Source organism: Thalassophryne amazonica, chromosome 8 (assembly GCF_902500255.1).
Source record: "Thalassophryne amazonica chromosome 8, fThaAma1.1, whole genome shotgun sequence".
Lineage (NCBI taxonomy): Eukaryota > Metazoa > Chordata > Actinopteri > Batrachoidiformes > Batrachoididae > Thalassophryne > Thalassophryne amazonica.
This window is the reverse complement of record NC_047110.1, coordinates 46,617,356-46,633,095: the sequence shown is the minus strand read 5'-3', so window position 1 is coordinate 46,633,095 and position 15,740 is coordinate 46,617,356. Positions and strand designations below refer to the sequence as shown.

General features: G+C 41.5%; 1 protein-coding gene across 1 annotated transcript in view; it reads left to right on the top strand.

The window, feature by feature from the left end:
* The window catches only part of LOC117515519 (PDZ domain-containing RING finger protein 4-like), a 640,352-nt gene that overhangs the window by 67,762 nt on the left and 556,850 nt on the right, over window positions 1–15,740 (top strand). The gene's annotated exons all lie outside the window — the stretch shown is intronic.

The following is a 15,740-nucleotide window of genomic DNA, read 5'->3' as shown; positions in this document are numbered from 1 at the left end:
TCCTCCAATGTTGCCTGGCTATGTTCAGAATGCTTCGGAGTAGCAGAATATTCTTCATTGTTCAGTAAAAGTCAGGAAAACCTAATTTCCCAGTCCCCAGTGTATGTCTGCTTGACTGCAGGCAGATGAAGTCTTCTTTATCTCAGATTCATTTTTTTTTCCTGGAATCAGCAAGAAGATATTTCAGTGAGTTGAGTGCAGCAGCAGCACAGTATCTCCCTGGGATATTCTACTGGAGTGTGCCAGAATTCCCAAGCTCGTTTTAGCCTGTACTTGGCTTGTGTATGTAACTGTGGATTTGAGAGCCCAAAGGATGACCGTCACTATCCCTTGTTGACATTAGGCCTCATGAACAGGCGAATGTACGTAGATCTCAATTTAGTTTTGACTGTAGTGATGTTGGAGTGAGGTTGATGCAGGGGAATTCTTGATATCTGATTACGAGAAAATGAGTATGTTTTTCTGTGCGCAGACACTGCTGGAGTATGTACTGGCCTCATTTCAGACTGTGCACGGCACATTTCAGCCATTTCCCATACAAATGTGAAATGGCTGAGATGCCCTTTTTTGCACTTTTTGGTTCACACTCTTTAAAGTACATATTCATTAGTGCTAATTTTGATATCCATATCTCAAACAAATAAATATATTTACACTGCAGCAGGGAAAATGGAGGTACTGTAAGCATGTCAGACTAGGGAGGAGCATGGTATCACAATGGTGGCTCCATATCAAGATGTTGGTCAACCATCAGCAATGGCTGATGGAATCACCCAGCTCTTGTAGGTAGGAAGATCTTTTCCTTGTGTACTTCAGTGCATTACCTGTAATCAAATGTATGTGCTGCATTCCGAAAGAGCTCTACTTTGGTTTCATGTGCTCATAGAACCTTATTACAGAAAGACTGTGGCTCAACTATGAAGGCAGGCAACGTCCAAACAGGGTAGATTCGTGGACTGACAGCTCTGGAAATGGGCAGACTGAGTCCAAATTGGGAAGTAAAATCAGAGCACGGAAATAATTAGGTCAGATTTGTACAGGCAGGCAGTCATAGGATGCGAAAGAGCAGGCAGAATCTGGGTCAGTGACAAAAGCAATCAGAGCGTTGAAAACAGTCAACAAGATCGATCTCTGGAAAGGTGGTTAGCAGTCAAGCAAGGGAATACCGACCGAAACAGAAACTAAATACTGTGGGTGGTTAGTGTGTAGGTAAATGTGGATGCATGTGCAGAGGACGGGACATATAGACAACATGCTGGTGTGCAAACTGTGAGGTCAAACTAGAGTGGGACTCAGGTGACTTCATGATGGAATGGCCACGTGACTGAATCATACTGAGGTTGGCAGTTTGGGTCTTCTTCAAGACCTTGGCAGAATAACTCCACCTCCCAGGACATTGTATTTATTGTGTACAGTCGTTTGAACAGATGAATTTGGAATCTGCAGTTTGTTAGAAATAACTCTGAGACATTCCTACATGTCGTTAGATTGTCATGTTTTTCAGGCACGAAAAATTACCTCAAAATATGTCGTTAGAATTTTCTAAGCTAAATTGTAACTCTTTTTTAAACTTTTTAAAGTACATTATGAATCTCACTGCTCACAATGGAGGCACTCAGTCAGCTCGTGGTAATGATAGCCTGTTATGCTGTTGCTGTTCATTCGGCTGCTCCCGTTTTGTGGTCAGGGTTGCCACAGCGGATAAAGCCAGATCCACATTTGTAGATGGCACACGTTTTACACCGGATGCCCTTCCTGACGCAACTCCAGTTTTACTTGGAGAAATACACACAGCTGCTGGTGTTCTAAAGAGGTCTCCCATCCAAGTACTAACCAGGTCCCGCACTGCTTAGCTTCTGAGATCTGGCGGGATCAGACTGACACAGAGCAGATCGGCTGCAATGATAGCCTGTTATGCAAGTGAGTTTTAATGCTAGTGTTCACCCATTAGCACCACTAATGGACTAACATTAGCATTTATGCCTTTATGTTATATGTATGAATTTTAAGCACTTAATGGTTGTGTCCCAATTCAAGATTGGCACACTTGGGGTGCACCTTTGGGGTGCAGGCCCTATACACCCCCCCAGTGGAAGTGATGTATAAGGCCTGTGTCCCACAAAACTGTTCAGACTTGAGCCTTTCATACACAGCGGAGGCCATAAGAAACCATTCTGAAATGAGACTGTCTAGCCTGTTTGTTTCCCCTCCCCCTTTGCCGGCTCACAACTTGGCAGCTGCTCACGATAATCTAGCGTAGTAGGCGTAACCTGTAGTTGAGTAATGATTTTCCAGTACTTATTTATACTTACAAATATTACTTGTTGAGAATTATAAATACAGATCCTAAAAATGTCCCTTTGTCTTTTTCAATAATTGACCAACTGTTTTGTCTTGGGGAAAAAATATCACACAGTGACTCATGGGATTGTTTGGGCCATGAAGGATACCCCTGCTGTATCCTTTGTTTTTGGGTGAAAGAAGGGTACACAGGTTGGCCGCATTCCAAGTAGCGATTGAATTTGGACAGCCCAATCACACCATTTGTGACTAAAGCAGCCGACGATTGCAGCCTTAGAAGCATGTAGCTGCTGAATATGGACACACTTGTGTCCACAATGGCAGCACTCAATAGCTCATGTTAACATTAGGTACTACTGTACCAACATCAGCATCCTGCCTGAAGCAAAGCTACAGAGCACAGAGTGTGTCATCATCATCAAGAACCAGCCAAGATAAACAAAACCAAGAGCATCAGGCAGTCAGGCAGTCGCATGGTGGAGGGTAGAGGCAGATGGTCGAAAAACACGGGAAGTAAGCAGCTCAAGAACAATGAATACAGAGCTGGAGAGAGGGCCCAGAGCACATCAATCTGGTGAGGAAACAGGGCAAAAAGAAGATCTTAAATACGCCCAGGTGATGAGGTGCAGATTGGGAGCAGGTGTGCGTGGAACGCACCAGAATGAGGGTGTAACCAGAGAGAGGGAAACGCCCACCACCAAGAAACAGGAGAGACAGACAAGAGACAGGAACAGATAAACCCAAGCAGGAAAAAACCCAACAAGAGAGTAAGCCTAAAGAGAACCAGAAACATGGCAAAAGCATGAAAACAAAACCAGACAGAAACTCACATCCTGACAGGCTGTCATCATAATACAGTATTTTTTTAGTCAACTTAGATTTCATAAATACTATGACTAAAGAAACCTACTAAAATAGTTGTTATTTGGGAGTTTATATATATATATATATATATATATATATATATATATATATATATATATATATATATATATATATATATATATATATCTCCACTCCTCCATACAGAAATGCTTCTTACGGAGCCCCTCCTTATTTGCCCTGGCTGTGTGTTTGGGGTCTTTGTCATGCTGGAAGACCCAGCCATGACCCATCTTCAATGTTCTTACTGAGGGAAGGAGGTTGGTTGCCAAAATCTCGCAATAGAAGACCCCATCCATCCTCCATTCAGTACGGTGCAGTCGTCCTGTCCCCTTTGCAGAAGAGCACCCCCAGAGCATGATGTGACCACCCCCATACTTCACGGTTGGGATGGTTTTCTTGGGGTTGTTCTCATCCTCTAAACATGGTAAGTGGAGTTGATTCCAAAAAGCTCTGTTCTGGTCTCATCTGACCACATGACCTTCTCCCATGCCTCCTCTGGATCATCCAGATGGTCACTGGTGAACTTCAGACGGGCCTGGACATATGCTGGCTTGAGCAGGGGGACCTTGCTGCCCTGCAGGATTTTAAACCATGACAGCATCATGTGTTACTAATGTAATCTTTGTGACTGTGGTCCCAGCTCTCTTCAGGTCATTGACCATGTCCTCCTGTGTAGTTCTGAGCTTCCTCAGAATCATCCTTACCCCACAAAGTGCGATCTTGCGTGGAATCCCAGACCGAGGGAGACTGACAGTCATCTTGTGTTTCTTCCACTTTCTAGTAAATAATCATAATAGTTGTTGTCTTCTACCAAGCTGCTTGCCTGTTGTCCTGTAGTCCATCTCAGCCTTGTGCAGGTCTCCAGTTTTGTCCCTAGTGTCCTTACACAGCTCTTTGGTCTTGGCTATGGTGAACAGGTTGGATTGTGATTGATTGTGTGAACAGGTGTATTTTATGCAGGTAACAAGTTCAAACAGGTGCAGTTAATACAGGTAAAGAGTGCAGAATAAGAGGGCTTCTTAAAGAAAAATTAACAGGTCTGTGTGAGCCAGAATTCTTGCTGGTTGGTAGTGGATCAAATACTTATTTGCAGCAGTAACATACACAAACATTATTAAAAAAATCATACATTGTGATTTCTGGATTTTTTTTATTTTTTAGATTACGTCTCTCACAGTGGACATGCACCTAAGATGAAAATTTCAGACCCCTCCATGATTTCTAAGTGGGAGAACTTGCAGAATCGCAGGATGTTCAAATCCTTATTTTCCTCACTGTACGTATGTATTTATGTATGTGTGTGTGTGTGTGTGTGTATGTATATATATATATATATATATATATATATATATATATATATATATATATATATATATATATATATATATATATATATATATATAGGTGAACCCCATTAACTCGTGTAAGTTATCTGAAACTGCGACTTAATGAGCTTAACCAAAAAAAAAAGCTAAAATCAACTTTCTTTGTCATATTACAATAGTTTCAACCATTTGAAGTGTGATTCCTTACCTAATGGTGATGATTTCTTCATCTGGAGTGAGTTTGGGATCTTTTTCTTCTTCCTCGGGCTGTTGCACGGCAGTGATGAGGGCTTCATCAGTGCAGCCAATTCTTGGCAGTTCTCTTTAGATCCTTCCCGCCGCTCACACATGTGGCAGCTGCGTGTACAGGTGATCCCTCTCAAAAATGGTCAAATCAAAATTGACTTTTATACAGTAGTCTAAATTTTTGGGTCATATGGCTATATATATATATATATATATATACGAGGTCTGTCCATAAAGTATCGTACCTTTTTATTTTTTTCAAAAACTATATGATTTCATTCATATGTTTTTACGTCAGACATGCTTGAACCCTCGTGCGCATGCGTGAGTTTTTCCACGCCTGTCAGTGACGTCATTCGCCTGTGAGCACGCCTTGTGGAAGGAGTGGTCCCGCCCCCTCGTCGGATTATCATTGTCTGGAAATGGCGGAATGAAAAGGACTTTTTTTCCATCAGAATTTTTTCAGAAGCTGTTAGAGACTGGCACCTGGAAACCATTCGAAAAATTTATCTGGCTTTCAGTGAAAATTTTACGGGCTTCACAGAGAATAAGGACTTTAACTACAGGTTTAAGGACCCCTTTAAAGACGGTCGGTGCGCCGCGCATGTCCAGTTCTCCACAAGTTCTTTTATACTCACTCGACTGGTAAGCACTGAAAGCTGAGATAGACATGTCCCAACTTGTCCTCTAACACTCCGAAACGGAGGTGTTCCTTTGTCTCGCTTCATCAGTGAATCGGTCGTGATGCGCGAAGCCTCCGCGCGGCTTTCCATGACAAAATCTCTTGTTAAAAGTGAAATCTGCTGGAAAATGGCTGATGTCCAGGTCTTGTGATAACCAGAGAAAGAGCACACGACGGTCTCGTATCCACAGAGCCATCAGCTTAGAAATGATCCAGTGGTTTGTGCTGCGACGTCGCAGCTCGCAGCGCGGCGCACCGACCGTCTTTAAAGGGGTCCTTAAACCTGTAGTTAAAGTCCTTATTCTCTGTGAAGCCCGTAAAATTTTCACTGAAAGCCAGATAAATTTTTCGAATGGTTTCCAGGTGCCAGTCTCTAACAGCTTCTGAAAAAATTCTGATGGAAAAAAGTCCTTTTCATTCCGCCATTACCAGACAATGAAAATCCGACGAGGGGGCGGGACCACTCCTTCCACAAGGCGTGCTCACAGGCGAATGACGTCACTGACAGGCGTGGAAAAACTCACGCATGCGCACGAGGGTTCAAGCATGTCTGACGTAAAAACATATGAATGAAATCCATATAGTTTTTGAAAAAAATAAAAAGGTACGATACTTTATGGACAGACCTCGTATATATATATATATATATATATATATATATATATATATATATATATATCGACAGAGATTAAGATTATTAAACATACTGTATTTTCCAGACTATAAATCACACCGGAGTATAAGTCGCACCAGCTACTTTATCCATTATAAAGAAAAATAAACCATAAATAAGTCGCACTGGACTATAAGTCACATGGACATACAGGTATGTTAACTTAACATGAAACTTCAGATGATAATATTGTGACGGCTACCGTTTTCGGATGCATATTTCAGCAGTCGTAACTTGTAATCTGCAGAGTATGATTTTCTTTTTGGTGGCATTTTTTCGGGCCTTCTCTGTTGTCTTGTTAAGTTATCAGTAATGTTGAAATTTTTATTTTTCTATGGTAGTCAGAAGTCGCAGGAACAGTCACACAAGCCTTGAGTGCCCTCTCGTGAGCTGCATTTTACCTACGGATATGTTTGTATTTTGCAGACCACATTGCGAGCCGAACCATAACCCGCACCATCGCTGAACAGTTCTTTTCTAACATATTACTCGCTTTGGACCATAGTACACATCAGGTGTCAGCTGCCGATGTTCGTGCAAGTGCAGATGCTAATCCTCCACCGTCGCTCACCCAGTGCTCCCACGCAGCTCTCAGCGTCAACTTAAACACTCTGCTCACACTGATATCCAAGGGTTGAAGCTGTTTTGTTAGCCCTCCCGGAATAACAGTAAGCACCGTGTTCGTCTGCTTCACACGCTGTTTCACAATCATTGTCTGGGTGAGGTGAGGAATATGCGTCCAATGTTCTGTTCTCTGATTGGTTATCGCAACCAGCGTGACCTATAGGACAGCCGCCATACTACATGCCCATGATGCATTGCATTTCCGTTTCCGGTGGCCATTTTAAAACATAGAGCGACTCTGTCACGTAAAATTGTTTTATTACGGTAAATTAATTGAGAATCTACAGGTATATTTTTCATTTATAAGTCGCTCTGGAGTATAGGTCGCACCCCCGGCCAAAACGTAAAAAAGTGCGACTTATAGTCTGAAAAATACTGTAATCATGCAATCTATTAATGTCATTAGTTGCTTATTTTTTGTGATGGCATATTCTACATTTTACATTTGTTCATGCTGGCAGTGCCCATGAAATATATTTTTAGTTTTCAAGTATTATTCTTTAAACAGTGATGAGAGTTACCTGTTAAAACCAAACCCACTGTAAACCACTGGAAAAACACTGAGAACAGCTATAACTCAAACAAAAATATGAAGCTAGGAAAAAAAATGCACTGACTGTAAAAACGAGTGACTGTAACATCACAGGTCTTCTTGTGCAGCTGTCAGTTTGCTTTTCTTCAAACCTCTTTGAGTTCTGGAGCTTTCCAACACTTTGTGTCTTTCAGAAAGCATTCATTGTCCATACAGACACAGATATTAACATTTTTAATGTTTATTGCTTGGTGTCGGGCAGTAGTGAGTTAATTCCACAGTAAGCTAGCTTGTCTTTGTATTTTCTCGGAAGCAGGTCTGCTCTCAGAATATGGATAAGGTCTATTCTGCGTGTATAGTACTTGTTGCCAGCTAGCTAGTAGCTGTGTGGGTTTTCCAAGCCTACTTAAACTGCCGATTACACTAATTACACATCTTAAACCAGAAACAGAAAAGCAGACTACTGTCCTGTGGTGGGGAAAGGGTGGGGGTGGGGGGTGGGGGGGGAGTGTATTAACGTTGCAATTTTTCCCCATAGCGATATATATGTTTATTTCCAAAATATGTCTGTCCACGTGAATCCACTGAAAATGCCTAAAAATGCTATAGTAGATATTCCAGGCCTATATGTGGCACTTGTAATGCTTCCACAAAAAATGGAGAAGACGGGAGTATGCGCATAACTGGTGTAAGGAGCTAATCAGTGTAGCAGCAGAAAGCTAGAATATTTCAAAGCAGCAAACTGAGAAAATAAAGTATTTTAATTTGGTCTGTTTCCTCCTCTCAGCTGGATTCATCATCACAGCCTTAGGAAAAAAATGTTTTGACAGAAGATGGTCTTGTTTTGGAAGACACCATTTGGAAATACTTTAATTCCTTATCGTGAAAATCGATTGTGAATAAAGAGCATTTTTAAAGAAGTTTCTCAGTTTTATAAGATGGTGTTCCAGGTGCGTTTCTCAGCCTGAGCTGATGCAGTCACTGCTTTATCCCACCAACAAGAAGAAAAGGAACTTATTTTAAAAGCTGAAAGTCCTTTCTGCAATTAATGTATTAGTCTCACAGTGCCTGGCGTATTCACGATCAGTGTTCACCACAGTCATCTGTTGTCTCTTCAGCTTTTTGCTCGTGATGAAAATAAATCTTATTCATGATCCACCAAGACAGTAAAAAAAAAGTATGTTAAATTGCGCTGTTAACAACAACATCATTAATTATGAGTAGCTGGGGTTACAGAGGCAGGGCTGTGACACAATTTCAGAAACATCCTGTATTGCTTGTCCACATGGAGACACGAATCCAGCATTTTAAGTGTTATCCACTCTGGGACCAGTTTTCATGTATCATTTGCGGCCACCAAAAATGAGACAAGTTGCGAGGAGCTTTTTCCCCTCTATCTGAGAACATGATTGGTGCATATAGCACAGTGAGGGAGAAGGTGCATGTACTCACTTTACCAGGATCCTTTATTCAAATAAATTCACTGTCTTCAGCATCTTTTGTTGGTTAGTCATGAAAAGCAAAGCAGGTTTTTACCCTTATCACTTGGCAATGTAAACATGTATGCTTAATTTAATTATGCCACATGGTGAGTTCTGGTGATGCATCTATTGCACACGTGCACATCATGATGGAGATACTCAAGTGATATATCGTGCAGCCCTATTAATGTGTCACAGAAGGCCTACAATATGTTTATAGCAGGAGAATTTCTTTGAGCGCGGTCATAGAATTTTGCAACTTTATTATTAACTTAGATTTCTACAGCGCCTTTCAAGGAACCCAAGGTTGCCTTACACAGAAACTGCTTAGGGTGAGGACTGGTGATATTCCAGCATCCTCTCACATCAATAAACTCAAACACATTCATACTATGGTCAACTTAGACTTTTCAGTTCACCTAACCTGCATGTTTTTGGAGGTGAGAGGAAGTCGTAGCACCCGGAGGGAAACCCACGCAGGCGCCAAGCAGAGAGCAACTTGGCACTGGTGGAATCAAACCCCCCACCTTCTTGTTGTGAGGCAAGACTGGTCACCGTGTTTGCTGATGTTTATCATGAAGCGTCAAGGACATGATACTGTAAAAATTAGAACAGAATCAATTTTGCACAGCAAATACATGTTAACGTGTCCTTAATGAGCCTTGTGCATGTTTCAGTACAAAATGTGTTTCAGAAAACAGAATCACGTTTTCCATGATACATCACTTTTGCCTACACGTGAACATGACTTTATAGTGATGTGCATCCATGAGATTAGCATGTCTTTGAAGTACAGTCTGCGTGCAGCACAGCAGAATAGGAAAAAGCAGCGCTTCTTCACAAGTTAGACTGTCCTCTCCCAGCTGACACCTTTAGCTTTCTTCTCCAAACATGTATAAAGTCAAGAGAATCCGATGGAGTGAGCAAAAAAGTGCATTTGTTGGGGTGCATGAAGATGACAGCAGAGTACAGTGCAGTGTGTGAAGATGATTTTTTTTTGTTTATGTAATTCACATCTTTTCATGATTATACAGTCATAAAGGCTGACATTGTGATTACAATTGCAGTGCTCATGCAGGTCACTTTGAGACAATATTTCAGTCATCAGTGAATCTGAATAAAAGTTGAATGATTCTTTGTGGGCTATGTGGGTAAGAAGTAAGAAAATCCTGTACACATTTCATGACAACTAGTGTTTCATTTTTTTATGTAACCCAGCAAAAAATAAATAAATAAAAAGACATCTGAAAACATTATTGTATTTTCCAGACTATGTCATTTTTATGATTTTTTTTTTCTTTTACTTGTCTGATCCTATGGACTTACATTTCAAAGTGAGTGAAAAAAAAATACTGCATTATTATATGGCTATGATGGTACGCGCGCTCTCATTGGCTGATTTCCGGTCTGATGTTTTGATATTTTCCAATATCAGACCGTTACCATGACAATCGATCCGGATCGCGTATCAGTTTTGCGACTTTGTTTACAATTTTCACAGAGCACAATAAAACAAAACAAGAGCGAACAAAGAAATTTTGAGTGACAAAGACGACCATTTTCCGAATGTGTTTATTTGTCTATATGTGGCCCTGCTACAGGCTTGCCTCCTGTCCAGGGTGTACCCCACCCCGTGCTCTATGATCGTTGGGATAGGCTCCCTTAATTGTACTAAGTGGTTGAAGATGAGTGTGTGTGTGTGTGTGTGTGTGTGTGTGTGTGTGTGTGTGTGTGTGTGTGTGTGTGTGAGTTTGAAATGGAGATGCAAAATGAAGACCAACAAGATGAAAACAGCTCTGAACAGCCAGATAATAAAGAAATTATTAACCTCGCTTGCTTAGTCTGTATGGGAATATCAGACCTCAGTCTTTTTTGTCAACACCTCAGTCTAATATTTTCCCGTACAGACCTCGTGCTCGGTTAACAGTCCTTTATTATCATCTGCAGCCACAAGATTCCGATGTTTACATGAGTGACAGTTGAATGCTGCTCCTGTACATTGATATGAATGAGCAGGAGGAGGGGGTGCATCTCAAAAAATGAGCTCCTATTCAGCACTTGACTGGTTCTCATCCTGTGAAGAGCTGCAACAGAAAAACACTGAGGCTAAGCTCAGGGTGCGCACTTTAGCTCTGTATTGAAGCGGTCTGTGCACACGGCCTCTTCGAATGACATTTTCTTTTGTTCAGTTATTTTTTCCTTGAACAATAACATTATTTAACCCATTCGCTTCTGCTTGCCAACGTGGTGTTTGCATTATAATTAAACGAAACACTGATTAATGATGAATGTATGATTGTGGGAGCGGGCCTTTTTGTTTCATCAAGCAGCAGCACCATGTTTTAGAAACAAATGTGAGTAGTTTTTGTTTTTTCCTCTTCATCAGGCTTTTTGTTTTTGTAGGACAAATGTGAATAATAGTGTGACATACAGTATAGTTTGGAAAATGCCTTCTTGCTGGTAGTAACGATTAGCAAGGAGTTACACAAGACTATGCAAATATTTTAAATGGAATACATTAAAGATTATTTGTTGTACTGATTAGTTAGCTAATACCAACCACACTGAACCACCGGGGAAAAGAATCAAGACAAAGTCAGCTATTGTTCCACTGCTGGTGTGCACCAGCTGTTGATTAAGTTTCAGTAGACTCTCAGTCGTCGCTTTCCTTCACTTTAGCCTCCTAATGAATGCCAGGGATGATTTGGCTGCAATTGTCTTCCCTCATCGCCACAAATGACCTCTGAGTGCTGCTGAAATCAATAGCCTCGCACTATCACAGACTGAAACTCTCACAGAGTTTGATGAGAGTGATTCCAAGTGTTTAGGTGTATGGGTGCGTGCATGTGTGCAGGAGACAGAGTTGGCGAGAGAAACCAAGTGAGAAACAAAGGAAATAGTCACATGGCTTCGGTAAGTGAGCACGATTAAGAACAAAGGCAGAAAATGAAAAATAACAATTAGTGCACGTGTTTGTGGTGGGCATGTGCACAGTAATGTTTGCAGGCCTGATTCTTTGCTCTAAGATAATGCTTGGGCTATGAAATGTGCTTTCTGCAAAAATGATAGAAGTTTTCTGTTCCCAGAGGAGCAGTCGCTCAAACGATGTCATCCGCCAGACTGCGCCTAATCAAAGTGAGTAGTTGCCCCCCTGCTGCAGACGGCGGTTTTGCCCCTTATTGTTTTTAGGGTGGTGTAATTGCATGGGCTGTCATAGTCTGGAAACAGTCGATGCATTGCTTTTTTTTTCTTAATTCAGTGTTGTTTTGTGGTGCATAAAATTCACAGGTCGAGAGCGGATGACGATCAGTGGAGAAAATCAGATTTTATTTCGGTGCCTGTATTGAGTAATTCTATCATTTTCTATTCTGTTTGACATGAATCAGCTGCTTCATGGACAGAGAGCTCACAGTGCTTCTGTGGTGTGTGTGAATCATTATTTTAGTTGTGTACTTATAGAATTCACCCTCTGTCTCGCTATTTTTTTTTATTTTTTTTTTTTTTTGCTCCTCGATATTACGAAGCTACACTTTTTCAAAGATCTTTCCATTTTATCAATCTGTATGTTTGTGCACAACAAGAGGCCATAAATCAGACCTGCATTTGCACTCTGCATAATGTAGCTCATGTTTGGATGAGGAAATGTGGGTGATCTTATGAATAATACAAGCTGCTCAGATTTCAGTGCCAGCGCAGATAATAATAAAGGAAGATTCTCGCAACGTGGGCCAGCTATGAGAGCCAGAGAGCCTGGTACATTAGCTTTGGATGGCTGGCAATAAATCACGCGGTCACTGAGAGGATTGTTTGGCACGGTGAGCTCCCTCCAGAGGCCTCCCAGAGCGGTGCCATTCAGTCAGGCGAGGCATTCGGAATGCCCTCCTCACCTGGTTCCATGGATCTCCGGGGTGGCTTTTAATCGGCACAAATGGGCGCCGGTAACAACTGACTGTATTTCACACGCTGTCCAGCGGTAACGGCCTGCTGTGGTTTTTACGGCACTGAGATGTCTGGTTGCTGGCATAATTGGCTCTTCTATGGGGATTTTATGAGTCTGTTTACTCTGTGAGGGGTACTTGTCTCTGGGTTGCGATGGCCTCCTAAAGGCCTACAAAGTTGGCCGGATGATATACTTTCAGTTTGTGTTTCCATGGGGTGACGAGGGTGTCTTAACGATCAGTTACTGTATTGTCTACTGATTGATGTGTCCAGGGATAAAGCCTGGGTGGTCGGGCCACAAATATCTGACCATCTTCATTTGCACGCTCACTATGAGGGGACAACAACATTGAAAACTCGCCTCTGTCACTGTGTTGATTGATGGCTACTGTCAGAGCCAATTCGGGGCTATTTTTCACACATTTCCATTCATTGGTGCGGTAGCTAGTGGAGGAGGCGCTTACTATGCTACCCCGGCGGTGTCTGAGGGTGAAGCTTTCAGGCAGAGTGAGTGAAGAGTCAGTAATATCTACTCTTGTCTTTAAAGAGGTGAGTGTGTATTTTATTGTCCCAGCACGTTTCTGTCACAGCGCAAAGTGAAAGCCACAGTGGCTTGCCTCTCTTGATCAGCATTGGCTTAGTGTGTGTGTGTGTGTGTGTGCGCGTGTGCGCAAACACGATGTTCTCATCAGCAGCTGAAAAACCATGAAACATATTCTGAGACTGTGGGCAAAACTACAACACATTTTAAACCCAGCAGACTGTGGCACAGTCAGCTACGTCTTCTCTTTTGATGTTTACGTCTGACGATGTGATAAGAGCTCCTCTTTAAATGTGCGAGATTCATATCTTGATTCCTGCACGGTCAGCCGTAGCTAAGTTCTTTCACTTGTCTTTTAACCTTCCTTCTTCCTGTCAGAATGTTCAGACTCCAGATGAAGCATCGGGGCTCATGATTGTTCGTGTGTGAAAACTAAAAGCCAATAATCTGTAGTGTCATTCAACCACAGACTAAATGTGTGTGTGTGTGTGTGTGTGTGTGTATATATATATATATATATATATATATATATATATATATATATATATATATATATACGTGTATATAGCAGTATTGAAGGTCGAATAAGGCAGCAGCTCCAAATTTTGCCATCTTGACAGTGCCTGACAACTCAGTCGTCCATAAATGAGTGAAAATGGGGAGCGTGGGCAAGAATGGCAGGACCTTAGCCGGACCATGAGAGTCTTTCAGGGTCCCATGATCCTTTGCGTGCGTGATTGGGGTGGTGGTGCAGGGGTTCTGGTTCAGCTGGCCCATTTTAAATGGTTTTAAACAACGAAAATCTTGTCACTGTTCGGCACACATGAGGAAAAACAAATGCAAACTTGAAGCACTCGGAGAGCGCAAACCTCCGCCAAGGCCATAGGGTCACTGACGTCATATGGAATACCCTTTAGCAAAGAGACTTATTCCACGTCGTTTCACGCATCTACCGTCAGTTTTGAGATTCAGTGGTTAACCCTCTTGGGTCTGAAGGCATTTTTTGGACAGTTCACTCGCCTGGCATAAATGTTTTATTATTGCTGTTAACAGCTCTCCCTGCATCCCACAATCAAGTTTTATGTCTTTTTTTCAGGACAACCTGCACTTTCAAAATATATATGCTATAGTTGTGTTTTATAAGTGTAATAAAGGTTTGCAATCAGAAATAAGAAAGGAAAAAGTAAAGTGGAAAATAATTTTCCACACACATTTATTCAAAACACACAGCAAACTATAATAAACAACTGTTTTGACCCTTTATAAAAGTAATTTGGCTCTTGTGTTAAAGACTGTACAAAAAAGGTTCAAACAATAAACACAAATGCACATTTTGAACAATATATATAAAATGGTCTATGTGTTTTGTTTGTCTTCATCTCAAAGCAATTTCTGTCTGCTATTATGTGACAAAGGTCACATCACAAACGTCTACTATGAAATTGACTGTGTGTTTGTTCTCTCCTGCTCTGAAAGCAACATTCACACTTCGAGGCTCATTCAGTTTGAGGAGCGGCCCCTCCCCCTCACTCCATTGATATGGTAAACAGTGTTTTACGCCGCACCGAGAGAGCTTGCCACAGGCTTATCCGGTAACATTCACAGGAAAACTAGTCGAGCAGTCCTGATACTCGCACACTGTTTGAGCACGTGAGATTGTATGAGAGGCTCTGCTCCGTCTGCTCACTTTCACTTTTGCTGTGCGTAATGGCGCAGGGCGCATTGGAGCAGCCAGGGGGCTATTCAAAGTGGCCAGCTAGTAACACATCACTCCTAAAAACAATCTTTGGTGTGTCACGTGAGGTGAATCTGCCAAACGATTGGATTTTGGAAAACCATGTGACAGTGAGCCAATTCCGATTGGACACTCACATTGCTCACGTCATCACACAGCTTCTATGAGGAGTAAAAGATGGTGGATGGTGACTCGAAAGTCTGCGGAGTTAACTTGTCAACAAAAAAAGAGTAATGTTCTATCTCATATCATTGAAAAGTTATTTATAATTTAGTAAAGCTTGGTCTCACGACGGCATCTTCAGCAAAAGTATTTATAAAGAGAAACTGCATGAACTACACTTTTTTTTTCTAATAAGTTTATTCAATGAGGAGAACCAAATGCTAAATTATTGTGTCGTAACTTAATTTTTGTTCAGCCTTTGTGACCCGTCTTCATGAAGTTAGATGCAAAAATGTTGAAATTGGCCCTATCCTGCAATGATAAAGAATCCTTAAAAAAAAAATTACTGGATCGGGATTGTGTTCCGGATCATTACCAAAATTTAATGACTTCTAAGTTAGGCCAAGATACACCCCTGGTAAAAAAAAATTCATTGAAATCCGTTGAGGATTTTTTGAGTAATCCTGCTAACAGACCAACCAACCAACCAACAAACAAACGGATGCGACCGCAAACACAACCTCCTTGGTGGAGATAACGAGCATGAAATGCAGTCACTGAAGGCATTCAAATGTAAGTTAATGTTTCTATACATTTTTAAAAAATGTTTTTCA